Genomic DNA, 22,362 nt, shown 5'->3' with positions numbered 1-22,362 from the left:
TGCAAGATTGTTTTTTGTAAAGCCACGAACGGAAAAACAAGTAAAATCCGAGTTTCTTGACGTCCGAAATAATTGGCTAATTGGCGATTAGAAAAGAAAAATATTACAAGTGTGTTTAAAAGCAATAATCTCAAGTGATAAAATACAGTTAAAATAATACGCAAAAAGGTGAATAAAGAAGTTACAATTTGCGATTCATGGCATGAGAAAAAGAAAATACGTAAAAAACATGAAAAAATTAAATTGAAAGACGGAAAAAAAACTGCTATAACAAAGTAGAGCTGTGAGATTTGTTGGAATTATTTTTTTAGATTACATCGAAGTTTGTTAATCGTGATTTTAGGTTGGATATCTAACAAGTCGACATTGACAAATGAAATCGTCAAATCTGTATTGAAATTGGTCATAAGACAACAAGGAGGGGGCGAACCAACAGGAAAACAAAGGAAGAAAGAATTCCAGAGTTACAATTAATTTTCTTTTTGTTAATTACATTTTAGTGTAAATCTGTTGTAGCGCAGCTATGATGTGTGTGTCACACACACACATAGCCACAGGGGTAGAAAGACACCTCCGTTGGGTAGTCACCTCCATTTGGGTAGTTGGGCACCTCCATTGGGCAGTTAGCAAGGCACCTCCAGACTGATATGATGTGTGGTTTGGGTGCGTTTGCTATATATATGTGCGGGTGTAAATGAGATAGATATAAGGGCGATTAATGGAAAAATAATGCAGCCAAGTTTTATGTTCTATGTGTGTCTTTCTCTTCATCATTTGTTGTTGGGTCAGTTTGTGTATAGTGCTGCCAAATTTCTCTTTTGCAATTGTCTTTCCCTTCATTTGTTGGTGTTCAGTTTTGTTTTTCGTGCTCTGTGATTGGAAAAAATAAAATTGTGCATATTTGTTCAATAAGTGAAAAACACCCCAAAATTGTCGGGCTTTGGAAAAGTTATTATGGTGTCAAATCAGTGGTATTTATTATAAAGTAGAAGTTTCCTGGCGAGCTACATTTAAATTTTTTGAGTGTTTTTTTTTACTGTTTTTGCATTTAATTAAATTTGTGACTTTGTACTTCGAATCAAGTGTTCTTTGTATAGTCGTCGTCGTCGTAAATAATTGTGCAAATCAGGCAATGTAATCTGACGTATGCCAACCAATCTTATTTCTTTGTTCTCTTTGGGAAATATTAACATTTTTTGCTATCGGCTTGTTAAACAAAATACTCGTATGCCTTGCTTCCAGACAACTATATACCAGCAGCAGCAATTTCCCCCACTTATCTTTGTTTTTGTTAAGTGTCAGTGTTCGTTTTCTCTATTGGATTTTTTTTTTATATTTTTGTGATGTTATCTTTCGTCGATTGTGTGTTGTGCAGAAAGTATATATTCGTCTGAAAATGCTGCCAAATCGTTGCACTTGTTGCCGTTACTCCATCACTGTCCCTGTCTCTGTATTATCTATCACAAACTCCCCCAAATATTATTTTAAACTCCAAAATTACATCGTTTTTTGCTTATGAGTGCTTGTTGTTAAATGTAATTTATAGTGATTAAGGATTTTAAAAAGACTGCTTTGTATGAGGGCGTTATTTGAGTTATTTTTACGTAAACACATTTTTCATTTGTTTCAGAGTGAAAAACACTAACCCCGATAACTATTGTCAACATCTTTTTCACCCATTCATAGAACCGTATAAATAGTATTTAAACGCCTAGGCAATTCCCACTGCAAATGATCAGCTGAAATGCATCGAATGTGCTCGTCAATTCAAAATACTTGGTATCGCATTGGATAGCGTTCATAGATCTTTTACTTATGTCACTGCAGCTTGTGACAAGGTCAGAAGAAAAAACAAGTTCCTCAAGTTGCTTCCTGGCAGCACTGTGCTGACAAATAGCCTTTTTAACTACAAAGCAATTGGACGGTCAGTGAGAAATTATCCAACGCCGGTTTGGACTCGCCAACTGAACGAGACGCTGTAAAATAACATTCTGACCTGTCAGAATGCTGCCCTGCCTACGGCAAAGGGCTGTCTCATCAGTTCTTATGTAGACCACTTCTGTCAGGATACAAAGACCCTTCCCAGGTGAAGGCAAAACTACATGCTATCTAAGCAGTATGCATCTATCACAGATACCCTCCCAATCACCATCTTGTGGATATGCGCAACAAGATAGAACCGATATATCAGGCGGCGTTTATGGCAGGTCTAAATAGCATACACGGTAGCAGAAGCGATGAACAGCTATCGAGTAAATGGCAGTCCTTGGAAATCGACCGTCACCAAACGCACCTGAAACATTTAGCATCCCTAGGCGATTGAGCCAGAAGCACAGCTTATTAGGCTTCCGGTAGATGCAACCCCCTCAATTCTTACAGAGCTAGATTGATACCAAAGTGTTGGATGTGTGTCCCGATTGTAACCTGGCATTGGATAGCTATGAACGCCACATAGGCTGCAACTTTGAGGTCCAAACTGTTCATAGCTGTGGCGGGAAGCTTAGCAGCGAGCTACCGGGCGAGTCCACAGGTTGCGGATAGTGGAATGCTCTATACGGAGTAGCTGCAACGGCAGTCGCGGACAATCAGCAGAATTGAATGAAGAGTTTCAGTGAGAGGCCGGGCGATGACAAGACGAGTTATTGGCGCCTTTAAATAACCAATGGCCACCATGTTCCCTCGGCGATCTGTCCCTCGGACCGGAACGAGCTTGCTTACCTACAGGAACTTGACAGGGATCGCCACCCACACATGCAAATGTGAGAGTGGCGAACAACAACTAAAGCATTCGTTGTTATGTGATTGTTTTTGTTGTTGGAGTTGTGTGTTGCACACTGAGGCGGCAACCCTGGCAGATAAAGGAATCCATTGGGTAAATGCGCAACGTACAACCGGCTGTCATGGTTGTAGTGTTGGGCACATGTGGTAGCTGGTGTGCGTAACATTTCCAAGCCCATGGGCTTATGTTCTTCGGCACGTACACAAATATGTGTAATTGTGTGTAGCAGTATGTGTGTATTTCCCCGCCACTGGTCTACAGTGTTCGTCTATGCCAAGTCCTATGTCTTTAGAGTATTACTCAGAGTCCACATGGTCATAGAACTATTCGAATATAGGTACGTATTTTTATTAGGAATAGTGTAGTTCCAATCGTATCGATCTGGTATGTTAATTGTTGTTGTTGTTGTAGCAGTGCGTTTTTCACTGAGGCGGCAGCCCTTGCCGATGACGGACTCCATCGGGTCAATCCGGCACGACCATGGGATTGGTGGTCATTATCACTTGTTTAACTATCAAAACCACAAACTTTTTATACCCACCACCATAGGATGGGGGTATACTAATCTAGTCATTCCGTTGGTAACACGGTCGAACCCGTAAAGCTAGCCGCTTGAATTTGCACAGATACTTAATATTGATGTAGGTCGTTGGGGATTGCAAATGGGCTATATCGGTTCAGATTAGGATATATCTCCCATATAAACCGATCTCCTGATTTGACTTTTTGAGCCCCAAGAAGTCGCAATTTTTGTCCGATTTGGCTGAAATTTTGCACGTAGTGTTCTGCTGTGAATTTCAACAACAGTGCCAAGTAAGGTTCAAATCGGTTTGGCAGGTTTTTACTTTTTATACCCTCCAGCATAGGATGGGGATATACTAATTACGTCATTCAGTTTCCAACACCTCGAAATATGCGTGAGACCCCATACGGTTTATATATTCTTGATCGTCATGCCATTTTAAGTTGATCTAGCTATGTCCGTCCGTCTGTCTGTCGAAAGAACGCTAACTTTCGAAGGAGCAAAGCTAGACGCTTGAAATTTTGCAAAAATACTTTTTATTAGTATAGGTCGGTTGGGATTGTTAATGGGCCAATTCGGTCCATGTTTTGATATAGCTGCCATATAAATCGTTCTTGAGTCTAGACTTCTTGAGCCTCAAGAGGGCGCAATTCTATTCGATTTGGCTGAAATATTGCATGAGGTGTTTTGTTATGACTTCCAATAACTGTGCCAAATATGGCGCAAATCGGAGCATAGCCTGATTTAGCTGCCATATAAACCGATCTGGGATCTTGACTTCTTGAGCCTCTAGAGGGCCCAATTCTCATCCGATTTGGTAGAAATGTGTACAACGGCTTCTCTCATGACCTGCAACGTCAACCTAAGAAAAAACAGCGAAGATTCGGCGAACGAATCGAGTGGCAAAATGTTTGTGGTTTTAGCATCAAATTTTTCCAAAGCCCACATCCGTGGATATCTTATATTACTAGAAATATTATAACTCCAATCGATTTTCTAACACTGAACCTCATTAGACAAAATTCATATGTCGACGCTTTTTGTTACAAATTTGACCAATTTTTGAGTCCATTTGTTGAACGTTATTGATCTTTAAAATTCTCCCAACAGCCCTTTTATAACACAAAATTCTCTTGCACCTACATAAACTTTATATACTTGCCGCCGTCGACCATGCCTACATTACTTGATGGCATTATGTTTCAATTGTTTGATTTGATGGTTCCCCCGTTTTTAGCAAGTTCAGCGCTTTTGCTTGATGTCAGTACCAGTATGCGCATATACATTTGTATGTGTTTAAATATTTCTTTTTGAATTGTTTTTATTCCTCCTTCATTTTCATCGGTGTATTTGAATACGAACCGTCGTAGAAACTAGATGACGCATCGTTTGACGTTTCCAATAAAAATAACAACCGAAACTGAACAGTTAGATGAGAAGAGAGCAAAGAAGGCAAGACTTCGTGGTATGTTGTCAGCTGTTTTTGAATGTTAAATATTAGACTCGCATTATTATTTACAAAAGTGACAAATTTCTTAACAACAAAAGAGGAATGGAGTAAAACTATGAAATTTTCCTTAATAATGCCACACTTCCACAAAAAGTTCAGGGGAAAGTGAAAGTTTAAAAAAAATATTCATCCAGGGCTTTGTCAAATGTCTACCTTTTCTTATTTAAAAATTGAAAATCTTGTTTTTCTTCAGCCATTTGCTTTCATATACTAGAAAGAGAGATTTTTTGAGCAGCTTCTTTAACGGCCTTAATTAGTGCTTGCATTAATGTACGTGTGTAGTAGTATTTCATTCATTGATTGTTGTTGGTGGCTGTGGTGGTAGGAGTTACGTCGGCCGCTGTTAAGTTTCATGTCAAGTGCACTTTGAGTGCAATTTGTATTCTTCAATATCTGCTTTGTTGTTTCTATTTAGCGTAGACTCTTAACGTACCAAGTTCTTAGTTATCGCTAAAGGCAATATTGATTTGCTTAATAATTTGAATTCTTAACAATTGTTTTTTCTTTGCTATACCTTTATTTACAATACAATATGTTTGGAATTTCATATGTGCATACTAAGGCTAGACCGTTTGGTGTATTTTCATTTGGACACAAATGAGTCATACATTTGTTTTTCTTTTGTCGATGTCCATCGACCTGCATTATAGAAAAAACTAACAACATTTTTATTCGGTTATACAAATCTTTCAAAAAATTATTAATTCATTAACCTTTTCTTAAAAAGATTTTGATCTTGTTTGAAGTTGTTATCAAATTGACATTCATAAATAAATTCCCTACAAGATCACATGACTAGGTTGATATTTACTTTGTGAGAGTTTTCCCTTTCATATAACCGGGAGATGAATAATTGCATGATATGAAGCATTTTGTGAAAGGTAAATGTACAGTGTTGTGCAAAACAAAAACAAAACTTAAGATATCTAAGTGATATCTATGATAATGCATATAAATAAATAAAATAAATAAAGCTTGCTTTATTTACCAATCTGGTAGACATTTCTCCAGTCTGAAAAAAGCCGTTAGCAATTGTTAGAGTTGGTAAGCCTGCAGAATCAAAAAATAAACTGGGTTAAATTTCACATACCAAAATTTTGCAAAATCGTGCAAAACATGATACAAAAAGTGACATATTGAGTACTAAAGATGATCCTCTCCTCTCCCAAAAGAAGATGAACAATTCCTCTCCCTAGGGGCAACGATTAGAAATCTGATTTTCTCTTTTGTTTGTTTCGTAAGAGAAGAAAAGGAAATAAGTGAACATAAAAACTAATAAAAGCACAATTAAATTATCAAAAAGAAGCTAACAACAAAGTTTAAATGTGTTTTAAAAAATAATTTTATGTTAAAAAACAAAAAAAAATTGCCCAAGCGATAGAAAAATTGCTAAATCACTATCATTGCTCATTCACAGTACTCTCAAAATTTCCTCTTCTCTCAATTTACATCGTTTTTTTCTAATCTTTGCACAACGCATTAGAAAGAGTCGAAAAACACACCTATAGTATTGAACATATATAGGCTGTATTTGTATGCGTGTTAAAGCCATATGTGTACATCTTAAAATCAAATTTTAAACAAATAGGATATGTTCCCTATAGAAGAGGAGGGCTAATAATTTCCTAGTGGAGGAATTTCATAGCGTGACAGAGTTCATCCCTTTCGGCATTGAATTACATTACATACCAAGCCACCAAAACATCAGGTTTAGTGAGGCCGTCGACCAGCCCGCTAAAATGTCTGCTGTGAATGGAACTGAATGGTGCATACCATATCCCCTAGGGGATGCAATTAATTGCATAGCGAAAAGGGTCAGCGATAAGTGGAGGGCTAATTAGGAGAATGCAACTAGAGATGGCAGATCCCATTATTTCGACATATATCCCGAAGTGGTGAGGCGATCCTGGTTCAGGGGGAGTCCTTGTGAGGCCGTCGACTGTTTCCTTGTCCTTAGTGAACACTGCTTTTGCAAATCTACACTGTTCAAATTGGGGGTGGTGGCGTCAACCCAGTGCGACACATGCAATGTCGAGGAGACACCGGATCATGTCATCTTTGAACTCAGTGAATACATGCTTACCAGGCGTAACTTTTCGAGGATATATAATTGTACAAGCTTTAAATGTGTTTTAAAAAATAATTTTATGTTAAAAAGCAAAAAAAAATTGCCCAAGCGTTAGAAAAATTGATAAATCACCATCATTGCTCATTCACAGTACTCTCAAAATTTCCTCTTCTCTCAATTTACATCGTTTTTTTCTAATCTTTGCACAACGCATTAGAAAGAGTCGAAAAACACACCTATAGTATTGAACATATATAGGCTGTATTTGTATGCGTGTTAAAGCCATATGTGCACATCTTAAAATCAAATTTTAAAAAAATGGGATATGTTCCCTATAGAAGAGGAGGGCTAATAATTTCCTAGTGGAGGAATTTCATAGCGTGACAGAGTTCATCCCTTTCGGCATTGAATTACATTACATACCAAGCCACCAAAACATCAGGTTTAGTGAGGCCGTCGACCAGCCCGCTAAAATGTCTGCTGTGAATGGAACTGAATGGTGCATACCATATCCCCTAGGGATGCAATTAATTGCATAGCGAAAAGGGTCAGCGATAAGTGGAGGGCTAATTAGGAGAATGCATCTAGAGATGGCAGATCTTATTATTTCGACATATATCCCGAAGTGGTGCGGCGATCCTGGTTCAGGGGGAGTCCTTGTGGGGCCGTCGACTGTGTCCTTGTCCTTAGTGAACACTGCTTCTGCAAATCTACACTGTTCAAATTGGGGGTGGTGGCGTCAACCCAGTGCGACACATGCAATGTCGAGGAGACACCGGATCATGTCATCTTTGAACTTGTAACTTTTCGAGGATATATAATTGTAAAGGGTGATTTTTTTGAGGTTAGGATTTTCACCAGTGTACCAGAGTCTGTGTAAAGAGTGTATCTATTTTTTGGCTCTGGTCGTATTGGGCGCGTGTGTTGATGCTGAATTGGATACAAATTGAAGTTTCTAGGCGAAGATCAGTTTATATGGGAGCTATCTCCGAATCTAATCTGACATTGTCCATTTGTAATCACCAAAGTCCTTGGTAATCAATCAAAAGGGTGTACAAATATTGAGCCTATATCTTTGTTCGTTCGTTTACGTCGTGCAAAGACTACGGATGGACATTTTTCGAACCACTTAAAATGATAGGACGATCAACGACTTTTGTTACCGCATCACTTGCGCATTTACGAGGTTTTTAGCCTTGTAAATCTACTGGATGCGATCCTTGTGAAGCTTCTGTATGTGAGCATGCTCGTTCCGTTCCAAAGGACCAATCGCCGCGGGAATATGGTGGCCATTGGTTATTTAAAGACGCCAATAACTCGCCTTGTTATATGGAGCATCATAGAAACTCAGTATATATGCAAGAGCCGGTGCCGCCAGCCCTCTCACTGAGACTCTTCGCTCGATACCGCTGATTGTCCGCTACTACCGTTGCAGCTACTCCGTATGCGAATCATCCCACTATCCGCAATCTGCGCTCGGTAGCCCACAGCTAAGCTTCTCCTGAAAGCGATGAACACAAGGTCAGGTCAGACTTTAAATTTCAATCCTGCGTGGTGCTCACATCTATCCCGTGCCGAGATGCTTAGATGATGGTCTAACTATGTCCACAAAGTTCTTTATAAAATGATATTCCTATTTAACTTCTTGAGTAAACGCACTGCTAAAATTGCCTAAAATATGCAAGAAATATCCAACATAACCTAACATACAAATTATACTTGACTAGTAATGATGGTCATCGCTAGATGCATCTTTAGAGTATCACAAACCATCATTAACCTAACAATACTGCTTAGCAAAAAAAAATTAAACATTTAAATTTTAATCTCATGTGTATGGCAGCTCTGTTGTTTGCTGGAATATGCACAAATGAGGCGGGAATTAAAATAGAGGCAGGAATAGAGTGACAATGAGCACTCCTCCTCTCTTCGAGATAATAAACCTATAGTAGCGTTCTAACGCTTGGCTTCAATTGCTACTGAGACAAGTGTTAATTTAATTTTTTTAAAAATTCCATTACGAGTGGAACCGAAGAAAATGTTACACACATTCAAACACACACACACACAGAATGAACTTGAAAAAGAAGAAATAGCAATAACAAAACAAAAACAAAGTCAGAAACAAAAACAAAATCTAAAAGTGAACATTGATATCGCAAAGAGAAATCGTAAATTCATTGAATAGGCCACGCCAAGGGAGGAAGGCAGGAAGGAAGTACACATATACATTTTTATTGAATCATATTCGCAAATACAAACTCAAATAAACAGCTGGTTAATATTTCGTATTCACTTAGAACTGCTATAGAAGAAGTGGTTTATGAGAAATATACGAGCCCTAAGGAACATAATCAGAATAATGAAACCATCTGTTAAGAATAATGAAACCTTCAGTCCAATTTTTAAAAATTTTAAATCTATTCCTTTATGGAACATTCATGGACAAATTTGCATTATAAATCTTGATAAAGCGATTTCAGCGAATTTTTTTGGACTGACATATGGCTGACCACAATAAATAATATATTACGGATACTGACTGACGACGGAAGTGAACCTGTGTGGTTCTCAGATAATGTTTGAATACTTATAAGGGGTAGCGAACCGAATCTGCTATGCTAAAAGGCTGAAAGGGCTTTGAAGATAACATAAGATAACAGAAAGATTTCGATATCAGGCAAGGTCAATATCTTGGACAGGGGACTGAGTGAAAAGTTTCACATTCAGGAGCGTAATGAAATGGCTCACAGACGTTGGGCACTATGTAGACATGTCGTAGGCCCGAAACGGGGCCTAAATACTAACTTACGCCTTAGTAGTTGGTGGAATGCGATGGAGAAAAACTGCAACTTAAGAACAAAACAACATCTTTAGACAACATGTTGCCTTGGTATAGCTGGGGAGATGAGAACCACGCCTACCGAGGGAGTGGGGACTATGCTAAATACCCGATCCATAGACATACAGATAAGTATGCCATCCGGTGGAGGCCACCGTAGCGCATGTCCACATATGACGCTGAACGCCTGCTTTCAAATCGTGGCGAGAACATCAGGTGGTGGTTATCGCCTACTAATGCTGGTGTCATTTGTGTGGCACTATGATGCCATGTAAAAAACTTTTCCCTAAAGTGGTATCGCACTGCGGCATGTCATTTGGACTTGGCTGTATAAAGGAGGTCCCTTATCATTGAGCTTGTAATTTGAATCGAACATCACTCATTGATTTGTGAGAATTTTGCCCCTGTTCCTTAAGGGAATGTTCAAGGTAGTTCATGTTACACGGATAGATTAAAGCTAGACCACTCTGTGTCTGGGAGTCTAAATTGAGGAGCCAGGGACAGAGATCTGTTTTCACCCGCCTGAACATGAAAGTGTAAGAAGGAGATTAACCCCTTATCTGAGAATAGCATGATACGCATCGTGTGGTTGCCGGGACATAGCGGAGTAGGGAAAAACGAAAGTGCAGACGATATAGCCGTGAAGGCCCGAGTACTGCCGTCATTAAACTCGGTGAATCCGAAGCGTTTCGAAGCGATGCAGTCGGAGTTAAGCGTGTGGGCAAAAAACACTCACTGTGGAACAGTGGGACGTTAGGTAAGACGTCGAAACCCCTTTTGGGAGATCCGGGTCGAGAGAAGACGAGCCTAATACTGAAAAGAAATAAGCAGGAGAACTGTATAGCTCTAGGTATCATAATGAGACGCATAGGACTACAGGCGCACTTAGACAGATTAGATGCAGCAAGTGATAGCGTGTGTTGGCCATGTGGGGAAGGTGATGAGACGTTGGAGTATTTAATGTATCATTGCCTGATTTTAGCGGTTAACAGTCTCCGGCACTTAGATTGGGTCAAAAATGTATGGTCATTGCAGTAGTATTGGTGAAAACAAAGGTGTATGCTTTACATGTACACATAACCATCAGTCAAGGCTGAAAAATCAAAATCATTTGATTTTTTCGATGAATAACGACTATCGCAAGGCGTATTTATCAGGTGACCGCATCAACCCAGCTGAGAGAATTTGTATTCGCTGTACAAAAATATAAAACCTTCAAAATTAATAATTAATAAATTGTGTTTGCTGCTGTTATGGTTTTTAAACTTAGGACATATAATGGTACACGTCTAGCAACTTTATTCACTATCAGTTTCACTCAGAGAACTTAGGTCTATTGTGTCGCCCCCGAAATATTCAAAAAGCGCAGAAGTACAATGCCAGACATTAAAATGAAGAAGATTAGGAGCCAACATGCATTCCAAAACGGTCAGGAGGTCTGGGGAAGCTCCCTCCAATAAGCAATTTAAATTTATAGTAGTCAAGAATGGCGAAAAGACTTTTGCATCAAGATAATTTAAACAGGAAAATAGATTTTATGTAGCCATAATCCCGCACTTACTCTCGCAATTTCAGGGCAGTCTCCTAATAGGTGTTCAACCGTCTATGACTCCTCCTCCTCATCCCCACAAATCAAGCCTCAGTCCGCCATGTGACCGGCGCGAGGTCAAATTCCTAACATTGCAATGGCTTTTCAGGAAATTCAGTAGTGAGAGCGGCAGCTCCATGACAACTAGCAGAGGTCCCCTGAACATACCAAGTTACCAAGTATTTTGGCAGCATACTATATACACTCTGAACGGCCACACACCATGATGACAACGTTATCCTCGTAGCTAACAAACTTTAACTGTCCTTTTCAAATGACCTGAAAATCCGACAGATATCCAAAAGCTAAAAGGGGTACACAACCCCTCCACCTAATCACAATCTTCCTATTTGGTTCATTTGTTAGCATTCATTTGGTAGCTATCTACGGCTACAATAACCTCATGAGAACTATTTAAACCTGACATTTTAATGGTTTTGTTGGTTGTTGTAGCCACATTTTCATGTGAAGGTGGCGATCCTTGTCAGGCTCCTGTATGTGAGCAATCTCGTTCCGGTCTAAAGGACCGATCGCCGCGGAAACAGGTTGGCCTTTGGATATTTAAAGGCGCCAATAACCCGCCTTGTCATATCGAGCTCAGTATTTATACAAGAGTCGGTACTGCCCGGCCTCTCACTGAGACTCTCTGCTCGATACAGCTGATTGTCCACGACTGCCGTTGCAGCTACTCGGTATGGAGCATTCCACTATCCGCAACCAGTGGACGTGCCCGGTAGATCGCAGCTCAGCTTCTCGTGACAGCAATGAACACTACACAGATCGGACCTCAATGTTCCAGCCAGTTTTGTGGGTAAAGCCTATGGAGCTAATTGGTATTTTGAACGTTTTTAAATATGTGTTTTCTTGACAACCAAAAATTAATAAACTTTCTTCTTCTTTCTTCTTGCTTTAATTGGTCGAAACATTGGCACAAAATTTTAAATGTCAGGGCGATTTGAATTTTCTTCGTCCTGTTTACAAATTTTGACATATCATTATTTAATACGCCTTGGTCTATCGATTACAGTTTACTGACAGATATTAAAAAACACGTTCTGTGACAAATAAAGTTAGGAGTTGAGAAGTAAAGCATGAAAAACTAAATGAAATCTAAGAAAAGAAAGAATCGATGTAACGTTTTTGGCAAAACCTGTAATCAACACGTATGCACAATGAGTACGATCATGATGTGCCGTCAAAAAGGGCCATTAGGTGTACGTCCATAATGGCATGGGGCGTAATTATATCCGCACCCTTACCTAACCCAAAAATCTCTTGCACTTCGTGGTGCACAGATTTAAGTCACTGTTCTTAAGTAAATCGTCCCGATTTTGACCTGGGACCACAAGACGCCCGTTAAACTGCCCAGCACAGACTCACTCGACTCAGACCCCTCTTGTACGCGACTGACAGTTCTTTAGAATGGCAATAATATTTTGCGGATATACTATCATACTGTAACTAATTTGATACAAAAATATACAATTTGACAGAATTTCATCACGAATTTGTTCTGCATTTTTAACTTTTTTACTAGGATGTATAAATTTAAATCGTCCCGATTTTGACCTGGGACAACAAGTCACCCGTTAAACTGCCCAGCACAGACCCACTCGACTCAGACCCCTCTTTTTGACTCAGACCCCTCTTGTACGCGACTGACAGCTCTTTAGAATGGCAATAACATTTTGTGGATATACTATCATACTGTAACTAATTTGATAAAAAAAATATACAATTTGACAGAATTTCATCACGAATTTGTCCTGCATTTTTAACTTTTTTACTAGGATGTATAAATTTATTATATATTCATTATTATTTTTTTCCATTTTTAATTTACAAATACCTCGCATATTATTCAATTTTTTATACAAAACAAACATACCACCAGGTTTCATACCTTGCCCAGTTGTAGAGAGGCTATTAGGGCAAGAAAGTGCAATTAGCTATTCAATCGCGTTGTTATAAATACAAGTATGCATTAGTATTTTGCCTTTTTAGACAAAAGAAAAAAAGATGTTCTCTCGTGTATGTATACGTTTAACGGATATTTGTTGACATTGTCGTTGTATGTTTTAATTGTTGTTTTCTTAATCACATTAACTGGGTATGCACAAACACATGCATATATGATATGCCTTCTCGTTCACAAGATCAATTAGACGCTAATGAAGTACATACCAGACAGTTTGCAAAGTGGTTGTTGGGTAAATATTAGGGATGGTCGTTATATCTTTCATAGTCAATAAACAATTCTGTAACAGTTAACTGTATCTGACAGCTATTAGTCCAGAAATGGCTAACTGATTAACATTATAAGAATACTTTGGTAGAATGAACTATTTCTACAATGTCGGTGCACATGGGGTTTGGGCTGAGGCTATGGGTTGCAAAGTGACCAAGATGCTCTGGCTCAGTTTCTCGAGAATGAGTATGCACTGGGACTGAGGAAGCATGACCAAAGACTGTAGATGTGGGTGTTGAAAGGGTCCTAGGTCCTTCGAGCGAAACGACTGGAAATTGAGGTTGGTTTAACGGAGATTGCTTGTAATTGTATTATTTCCCACAATAAAAAATTGTTCCTTGTTGCAGAAATGTTGTTTGTGTTGGTCTTTCGGTGTATATTCGGAATTGTTTTGAATTCTCTATTAAGATTTCTGGCACTGTAGATTTCGTTAATATTGTTGATATTAAACTGGCCAATCTCAAGGTGACTGGAAGAATGTTGAAATGAATAGTATATTTTATAGGTCTCCTAAGTGCAGTGCTGCCGTTTTGGTAGGTTTTTATTGTCTTGGTAGGTTGGTAGGCTGAACTCAATTTTTGGTAGGTTTTTCCAACGCCATGGATAACTCAAAATTCGTTTCTGTGCATGCGTTAAGAATGCAGAGCAAAACCATGGATATCGAGGGTGAAGGGGTCTCACTGCTTCAAATTTCAGTAAAAAGGCCGTAATTTCGGATATTGACTAACTGGTACCAATGTTAAGCGATCCTTTCCAAATTTTATAAATTCTGTGTGAAATGCGTGATCAAAAAACAGGACTATGTGGCATCTGCATACAAATATGATCAGATCTGGTTCATGCCCAGATGTTGAGACGTCACTGTAAAATGGTTAGTAGAAATGTGTTTATGGACTCAACATTTAAATCGGGAGATAGCTTTATCCAAACTTGGCAAGGTTGTTCATTGAATGGGGGCAAAAATGCAGGTATAAAATCATACCGCATTTTTGGCTTGTAGAACATTTTGATAGGTTTTGGTCGGGTTTGATCTGATTTTTCTTTAATTTTGCTAGGAAATAATTTTCTTGAGTGACAACACTGGTTGCAAGTGTTTAAGTGTGATTAATGACAGGTTCTCATATTCGATGGATGGACCGGCAATTGTATTAGGTGACTCGAATATAGATAATTTTTGGGACACATTCAGCTGATATATTAAATATCTTTCAGTCTTATGATTTTGTTAGTTGTTATAATTTACAAGGCCAAAGAGTGGAACCTGTATTGATAATGTTTTTACGAATATAGATGGTGGGGTTTCAATGGAGTCAGTTAACTGCGAATTAAGTGCTTTCTTAATAGAATGATCATGGGTAAATTTGCATTTGCAATTGGATATTTTCAGGACTAAAGCTAGGATTGGAGATGAGCAACTTTTCTGTGGTGAGCCAAATATTTTTTTTTTTAATTATGATACTTTTTTAAATTAGATACTGCAAATTCTTCTGTTACGACGTCAAATCTAATTCGTATAATTAATAATGTTATTTTCTGAACATACTAGACTACATTAAACGTATTTAGCGCCCTAGATCAACAATAATTTGTCGTTTCTGATAAGTGAAAAGCAAAGGTTATTGAAATTGAGAAGGTGATTACGTGATGATGCAGCCATTAACGAGAGATTGAAAATAATTAGCAAGGTTATTCGAAAGGGTTTAAAGATTTGTTGCACCATTATTTTGAAGACAAATTATTGAAAGTAGGTGGTGATCCGAAGAATTGTTGGCGATTTTTGAATAATGTTTTAGGTCGACTCAACAAAGAAAATGTAGCCATTGTGGATAATAATGAGATGCCTATTGACAAGGTAAAGGCCCAGATTTTAAATGATACAGGAAAGGCTATTAGGACCATGAATCACATGTGTCCAGGTGAGGATAATATAATAGCGGAAATTTTAGCTAAGACGTGTGACATTTCATCTCCCAATCCCATGGCAAGAAATGCAAGATGCCGCCTGGAAACACCTGAAAACACCAAACAAAGAATTGACTTCTCTGGCAGTATTGAATTCAATAGTTTGTCTTTATTTGCAAGAAAAAGCAGTATTTTATTTTTCTTTCTATTTGGACACTACGCTGCACTATATTATAACCTTTCATGCTGAAGGGTGATTTTTTTGAGGTTAGGATTTTCATGCATTAGTATTTGACAGATCACGTGGGATTTCAGACATGGTGTCAAAGAGAAAGATGCTCAGTATGCTTTGACATTTCATCATGAATAGACTTACTAACGAGCAACGCTTGCAAATCATTGAATTTTATTACCAAAATCAGCGTTCGGTTCGAAATGTGTTCATTCACCGTAACGTTGCGTCCAACAGCATCTTTGAAAAAATACGGTCCAATGATTCCACAAGCGTACAAACCACACCAAACAGTGCATTTTTCGGGATGCATGGGCAGTTCTTGAACGGCTTCTGGTTGCTCTTCACTCCAAATGCGGCAATTTTGCTTATTTACGTAGCCATTCAACCAGAAAAGAGCCTCATCGCTGAACAAAATTTGTCAAAATTTGAACACATTTCGAACCGAACACTGATTTTGGTAATAAAATTCAATGATTTGCAAGCGTTGCTCGTTAGTAAGTCTATTCATGATGAAATGTCAAAGCATACTGAGCATCTTTCTCTTTGACACCATGTCTGAAATCCCACGTGATCTGTCAAATACTAATGCATGAAAATCCTAACCTCAAAAAAATCACCCTTTATATAGGCAAATAAATTTGACCAACGGTCTTCGATGAAGCATTTCAGCTCCTGAGTAGCTCTATTTTCCAACACTTGTACTTTATTTAAATTGGCTATAACAGAACATTTGTTCCACTAGCCAAACGTAGGATAGCGTTCCAAGCGCATCGATCTTCTGCGCTCATTCTAAAATCTCTGACACCAAGTTTCGAGGTGTCTCCCACCACTTGATCTTGTCATCGGGCATTTGGTTTGCTTTCAAAGACTTCTTTGTTGGAGCTCTTTCATCCATTCTGACAACAGGACCTAACCAACGCAGCCGTTGTTGCTTGATGCGTGCAACTATGTTATCGTCGTCATACAGTTCATACAGCTCGTGGTTAGTACGTCGCCCATATTCTCCATTAACGCAAACTGGTCCATATATTTTACGAAGAATCTTTCTCTCAAATACTCCAGCCACTGCCTAATCTGCTTTCTTCTTTCTTTTATTTCTTTCTTCTACCTATGGTTAGACGTTTCTTCTCTCTTTCCCTCTCCTGATATCTTTAATACACCAGATGTTTCTACTGACTACCATAATGCTGCTTTCATAGCCACATAAACCCTACGGCACTACTGTTCGTCTAATAGGTTTCTTGAAGAAAGCTTTTTTCTGAGCAATATCGTTCCGGTCCAAAGGACCAATCACCGCGGGAACAAGGTGGCTATTGACTATATAAAGGCGCCAACAACTCGCCTTGTCATATCGAGCATCGTAGGCACTCAGTAATTGTGCAAGAGCCGGTGCCACCCGACCTCTCACTGAGACTCTCCGCTCGATACCGCTGATTGTCTGCGACTACAGTTACAGCTACTCCGGATGGATCATTCCACTTTCCGCTACCTGTGGACGCGCCCGGTAGCTCGCAGCTAAGCTTCACGCGACCGCAATGTACACCACACAGATTGGACCTCAATGTTTACGCTTGTGTAGTGCTCACAGCTATCCCGTGCCGGGTCTTTGGTTGTTGGCATAGTAAGTTTTGAGGATGGATCATTATTAACATTCGTGTATCCTGACAGCAGAGAGTTTTCTTTTCGTAATTTCCAGATCAGCCTAGTCGTCGTTTTTATGCCCTTAATGAAGACTTAAAATCATTTTACGTTTACACCAAAACACGAAATTACGTCAAAGTTTTGTGTGTTCTACCTCACAAGTTCTTATCATAAATATATATTAGTGTTTTTTAGTTTTGCCTTGTCCAATGAATCATCTTTTGTCTAGAGAATATGTACGCTCTTGATAAAGGTAATGCTAATTATTTACTGTTACTGATATTGTTTAGGAACTATTGGGTTGCCTAAAAAGTAATTGCGGATTTTTCATATAGTCGGCGTTGACAAATTTTTTCAACGGCTTGTGACTCTGTAATTGCATTCTTTCTTCTGTCGGATATCAGCTGTTACTTTTAGCTTGCTTTAGAAAAAAAGTGCGCGAAATTTTGTTTACATTTATTTGTTTGGCGTCAATTTTAATATGGAGCCCACAAAGGAGCATTTTCGTCATATTTTACTTTATTATTTCCGTAAAGGAAAAAACGCGGAGCAGGTTGCTAAAAAGTTACGAGATGTGTATGGTGATAAAGCCTTAAAAGGAAGACAGTGTCAAAATTGGTTTCGCAAATTCCGTTCTGGAGATTTTTCACTTAAAGATGAGCCACGTTCAGGCCGGCCAAATGAAGTTGATGATGACCAAATCAAAGCATTAATCGAATTGGATCGTCATGTAACTGAGCGTGAGATAGGAGAGAAGTTAAATATACCAAAATCAACCGTTCATTATCACATAAAAAGTCTTGGACTGGTGAAAAAGCTTGATATTTGGGTACCACATGTATTGAAAGAAATTCATTTAACAAACCGAATCAACGCTTGTGATATGCACCTTAAACGCAATGAATTCGATCCGTTTTTATAACGAATCATAACTGGAGATGAAAAATGGATTGTTTACAACAACGTTAGTCGAAAACGATCATGATCCAAGCATAGTGAACCAGCTCAAACCACTTCAAAGGCTGATGTCCACCGAAAGAAGGTTATGCTGTCTGTTTGATGGGATTGGAAGGGTGTGGTATATTTTGAGCTGCTTCCAAGAAACCAAACGATTAATTCGGATTTTTACTGCCAACAATTGGACAAATTGAATACAGCCATCAAGCAGAAGCGACCAGAATTGGTCAATCGTAAAGGTGTCATATTCCACCAGGACAACGCTAGACCGCACACATCTTTGGTCACTCGCCAAAAACTGAGTGAGCTTGGCTGGGAACTTTTGATGCATCCCCCATATAGCCCTGACCTTGCACCATCAGACTACCATTTATTTCGATCTTTGCAGAACTCCTTAAATGGTAAAACTTTCGGCAATGATGAGGCTATAAAATCGCACTTGGTTCAGTTTTTTGCAGATAAAGGCCAGAAGTTCTATGAGCGTGGAATACTAAATTTGCCAGAAAGATGGCAAAAGGTTATCGAACAAAATGGCAATTATATATTTGATTAAAGTTTTATCTAAGTTTTATTAAAAATGCATTTACTTTCTTTTAAAAAATCCGCAATTACTTTTTGGGCAACCCATTATGTATGTAGGATTTGGTCGCCTCAACTAGTATGTGAATATACCGGTTTAAAAAATAACCCATTTATGTATTATTTGCCGCTTATTAAAAACAGCGCGTCGCGATCGGTCTTTTGAACCGGAACGAACTTCTTCATCTATAGGTGCTAGACGAGGATCGCCACCTCCACATATAGACATGTGGCTACAAAAGCAACAACAACATCTATAACCAGCAGATGTTTTTTTATATTTTGAAGGAATAGTTAACCTCTTTAGCCCAAGCCGAAAAATATCCATTGGATATTATATCGTGGCTAGAGGCCTCTGGTTTCTGCTTGTTTTTAGCAGAGGTCGAAACTTCGAGGAAGTTTGACCGACGCCATTTAAATGTTCCTGCTCATGCTAATTCATCTTCTTTTGTATTCCTTGCCCCATGACCAGGGATAAAAGTCGGTAGTTCACTTAATAGGCAACCTTACATTGCAAGTTCTATCAATAAGTTTTGATTTTGGCTAGTGATAGGATATTCGCGTGATTGTCAACAAATGGTACACATACCCCTCTTATGGCTCTTTATGCAAGACACTGCAATCAAATTGAAATCAAAACCATTTGTCGTATCGCGCCAATGGATTTTCACCATCTCATCACGGCCTGCAAGAGAAATCAATCTGATAGTGGTGTCTCTTAAGGTCATACATTTGAGTCTTCTGTATTCACTTCCCTTGTGTTCGTTCAATGAGACTATGGTGATGTGCTGGTATTTTATCATTTGATACTTACATTTTAGCCTTTGTGTATAAAGATTACTGCTTAGAGGGGCGTTTTCATATGTTGTCAATGTATTTATACATTTGATAAAATGCTTATTGGAACTATGCTTAAATTTATTACATAGTCTACTTGTACATAGGTGAAATGAATCATTGCAGTAAGGACTTTTAACTATGATAATTGAATAATGCTGACACTAGGGTGGTAAGACCAACAGCGCCTCATAGTTACCAAAAAATGAAACATCAGAACGAAGGCCTTGCTTAAGGTATATCATTCTGTAGACATAAAATAAAAGATCTGGTGGCAGATAAAGGAAGAGTGCTGAAGATATGAGGAAAATTATACATTTCACAGGTTACCGTAGCGCAGAGGTTAGCATGTCCGCCTACGACGCTGAACGCCTAGGTTCGAATCCTGGCGAGCCCATCAGAAAAAATTTTCAACGGTGGTTTTCCCCTCCTAATGCTGGCAACATTTGTGAGGTACTATGTCATGTAAAACTTCTTTTTAAAGAGGTTTCGCACTGCGACACGCCGTTCGGACTCGGCTACAAAAGGAGGCCCCTTATGATTGAGCTTAAAAACTTGAATCGGACTGCACTCATTGATATGTGAGAAGTTTTCCCCTGTTCTGTGAAGAATCTTTCTCTCAAATACTCCAAGCACTGCCTCATCTGCTTACACAAGTGGCCTTGTTTCTAAACTGCTTACTTAGTCCAAAGTAGCATCTGTTTGCCGGTATTATTCTTCGCTTAATCTCAAAACTGTTGTCATTCGTTGCGGTACAATCTCAAAGTTGTGGTTCCCAACTTTCTCCATTTTCTTTATCTGCTCTGCTTCTTTGGGAGTAGAAACCATCCATTTCGTCTTATCTCCATTTACTGCCAGACCCATTTTCACTGACTCTCTTTCGAATCTTTCAAAGACAGCAGTTACTATGATGTCGATGTAGGTGGCATAGTCGAGTATCATGTGTTCTCTTGTGAGTAGTGTGCCATATCTTTTCACATCTGCATCTCGTATAATCTTCTCCAACAGGATATTAAATAAACCACACGATAGTCTGTCTCCTTGTCTGATACCTCGTTTGGTATAAAATGGTTCGGAGGGATTCTTCCCTATTCTTACCGAGGAACGCGTATCAGCAAGTGTCATCCTGCAGAGTCTTACTAATTTTGCAGGGATACCAAACTCAGACATGGCTTGAAATACCTTTGAACGTAAAGGAGTATTGAAGGCGACTTTGTAGTCAACAAAGAGATGGTAGGTTTTGATTTGTCCTTCTCGGGTCTTTTCCAGGATTTTGCGCAGTGTGAATATCTGGTCCAGGGTGGATTTACCAGGTCAAAAGCCGCGTTGATAGGGCCCAATTAACTCATTGACTTTAGGTTTTAATCTTTAACACAGTACGCTTGAGAGTATCTTTTATGTGATGGGGAGGAGACTTATTCCCCTGCAGTTGACACATTCCGTCTTGTCTCATTTCTTGTGTACGGGACATAGTATGCTGAGGTTCCAATCATCGGGTATGCGTTTTTCTAGCCAGATTGGGCAGATAAGCTGAGGCATACGCCTTATCAGCTTGTCACCTCCGGTCTTAAATAGCCCAGCGGGTAACCCGTCGACTCCTGCTGCCTTGTTTTTTAGCCGGGTCACTGCTAGGAAGTAAACATTCTATACCATCATCATTGATTGGTTCTTTGGTATCCTAGTCGGACATTAGCAGTTGGGTAAAATGTTCTTTCCATTTCCTCAGCATGATATCTGTGTCAGTTACCAGATTTCCTTCATTGTCTCTGCAGTAGGATGTGCTTGCACCAACGCCATCGGTTTGATGTTTAATTCTTTGGTAGAATTTCCGGACTTCATTCTGACTCCTGTACATCTCAATTCGCTCGCACTCACTCCTTTCCATTTCCTTTTTCTTTTTGGGGAATAGACGTTTCTCCCCTCTCCTTTTCTCCCGATACATCTCCTTCATCTGGCGCGTTACTACTGATTGCAGGGTAGCTCTATATGCCGTATTCTTGGCTTCAGTAGCATCTCGACACTCTTGGTCGTACCATGGGTTTCTTGGAGGAAGCTTCCGGTACGGATTTCGCGGCATTTTCCATGGAGTGGGTAATAGTTTGCCACGGGGCCATTATATCATCGGAACAAGGAGTGATTTCATCAAGCAGTTGGGTCATTCGAGTGGAGTATGCCGCTACCATCTACTGTGTTTGCAGCTTTTCAATGTCCGGCTTCTGTGCAGTGTCTGATCGTACTTTCCTCGCCATGTTCAAACGGGTGCGAACCTTTGCTGCAACAAAGTAGTGAACAGAATCTATATTCGCTCCACGGTTCGGTTGTACATCTAACACGCTGGATGAATGCCTTCCATCTATCACAATGTGATCAATTTGGTTCCTCGTGTTTTAATCGGGTGACAGCCATGTGGCTTTGCGAATATTTTTGTGTTGAAATCTGGTGCTTTTTGCCGCGGCGAAATCTATCAGCCTCAACCCATCACTGGACGTTATCTCGTGGAGGCTAATCTTTCCGACGGTTGGACCTAAAATGTTTTCCTTCTCTATCTTCGCATTAAAATCTCCCCGGACGATTTTAATATCATGGGTGGGGCAGCGGTCATATCCTCTCTAGGCGTACGTAGAAGATATCCTTGGTGTGCTTTTCTTTGTCT

The 22,362-nt window shown here is 39.2% G+C and overlaps 1 protein-coding gene across 2 annotated transcripts in view; it reads left to right on the top strand.

The window, feature by feature from the left end:
* Positions 1 to 2: 2 nt before the first annotated feature.
* LOC106082453 (ras-related protein Rab-5B) overlaps positions 3 to 22,362 on the top strand; it is a 31,434-nt gene continuing 9,074 nt past the window's right edge. Inside the window, exon 1 of one of the 2 annotated variants that reach the window (XM_059364535.1) lies at positions 3 to 168. The gene's annotated coding sequence lies outside the window, so the exon portion shown is untranslated. Of the gene's footprint in view, positions 169 to 835; positions 972 to 22,362 lie in introns of those variants that run through there. The other variant, XM_059364536.1, reaches the window with a different exon arrangement.

Source organism: Stomoxys calcitrans, chromosome 3 (genome assembly GCF_963082655.1).
Source record: "Stomoxys calcitrans chromosome 3, idStoCalc2.1, whole genome shotgun sequence".
NCBI classification, from domain to species: Eukaryota; Metazoa; Arthropoda; class Insecta; order Diptera; family Muscidae; genus Stomoxys; species Stomoxys calcitrans.
Note: the sequence above shows the minus strand (reverse complement) of the source record. Positions and strands in the feature narration are given on the sequence as shown.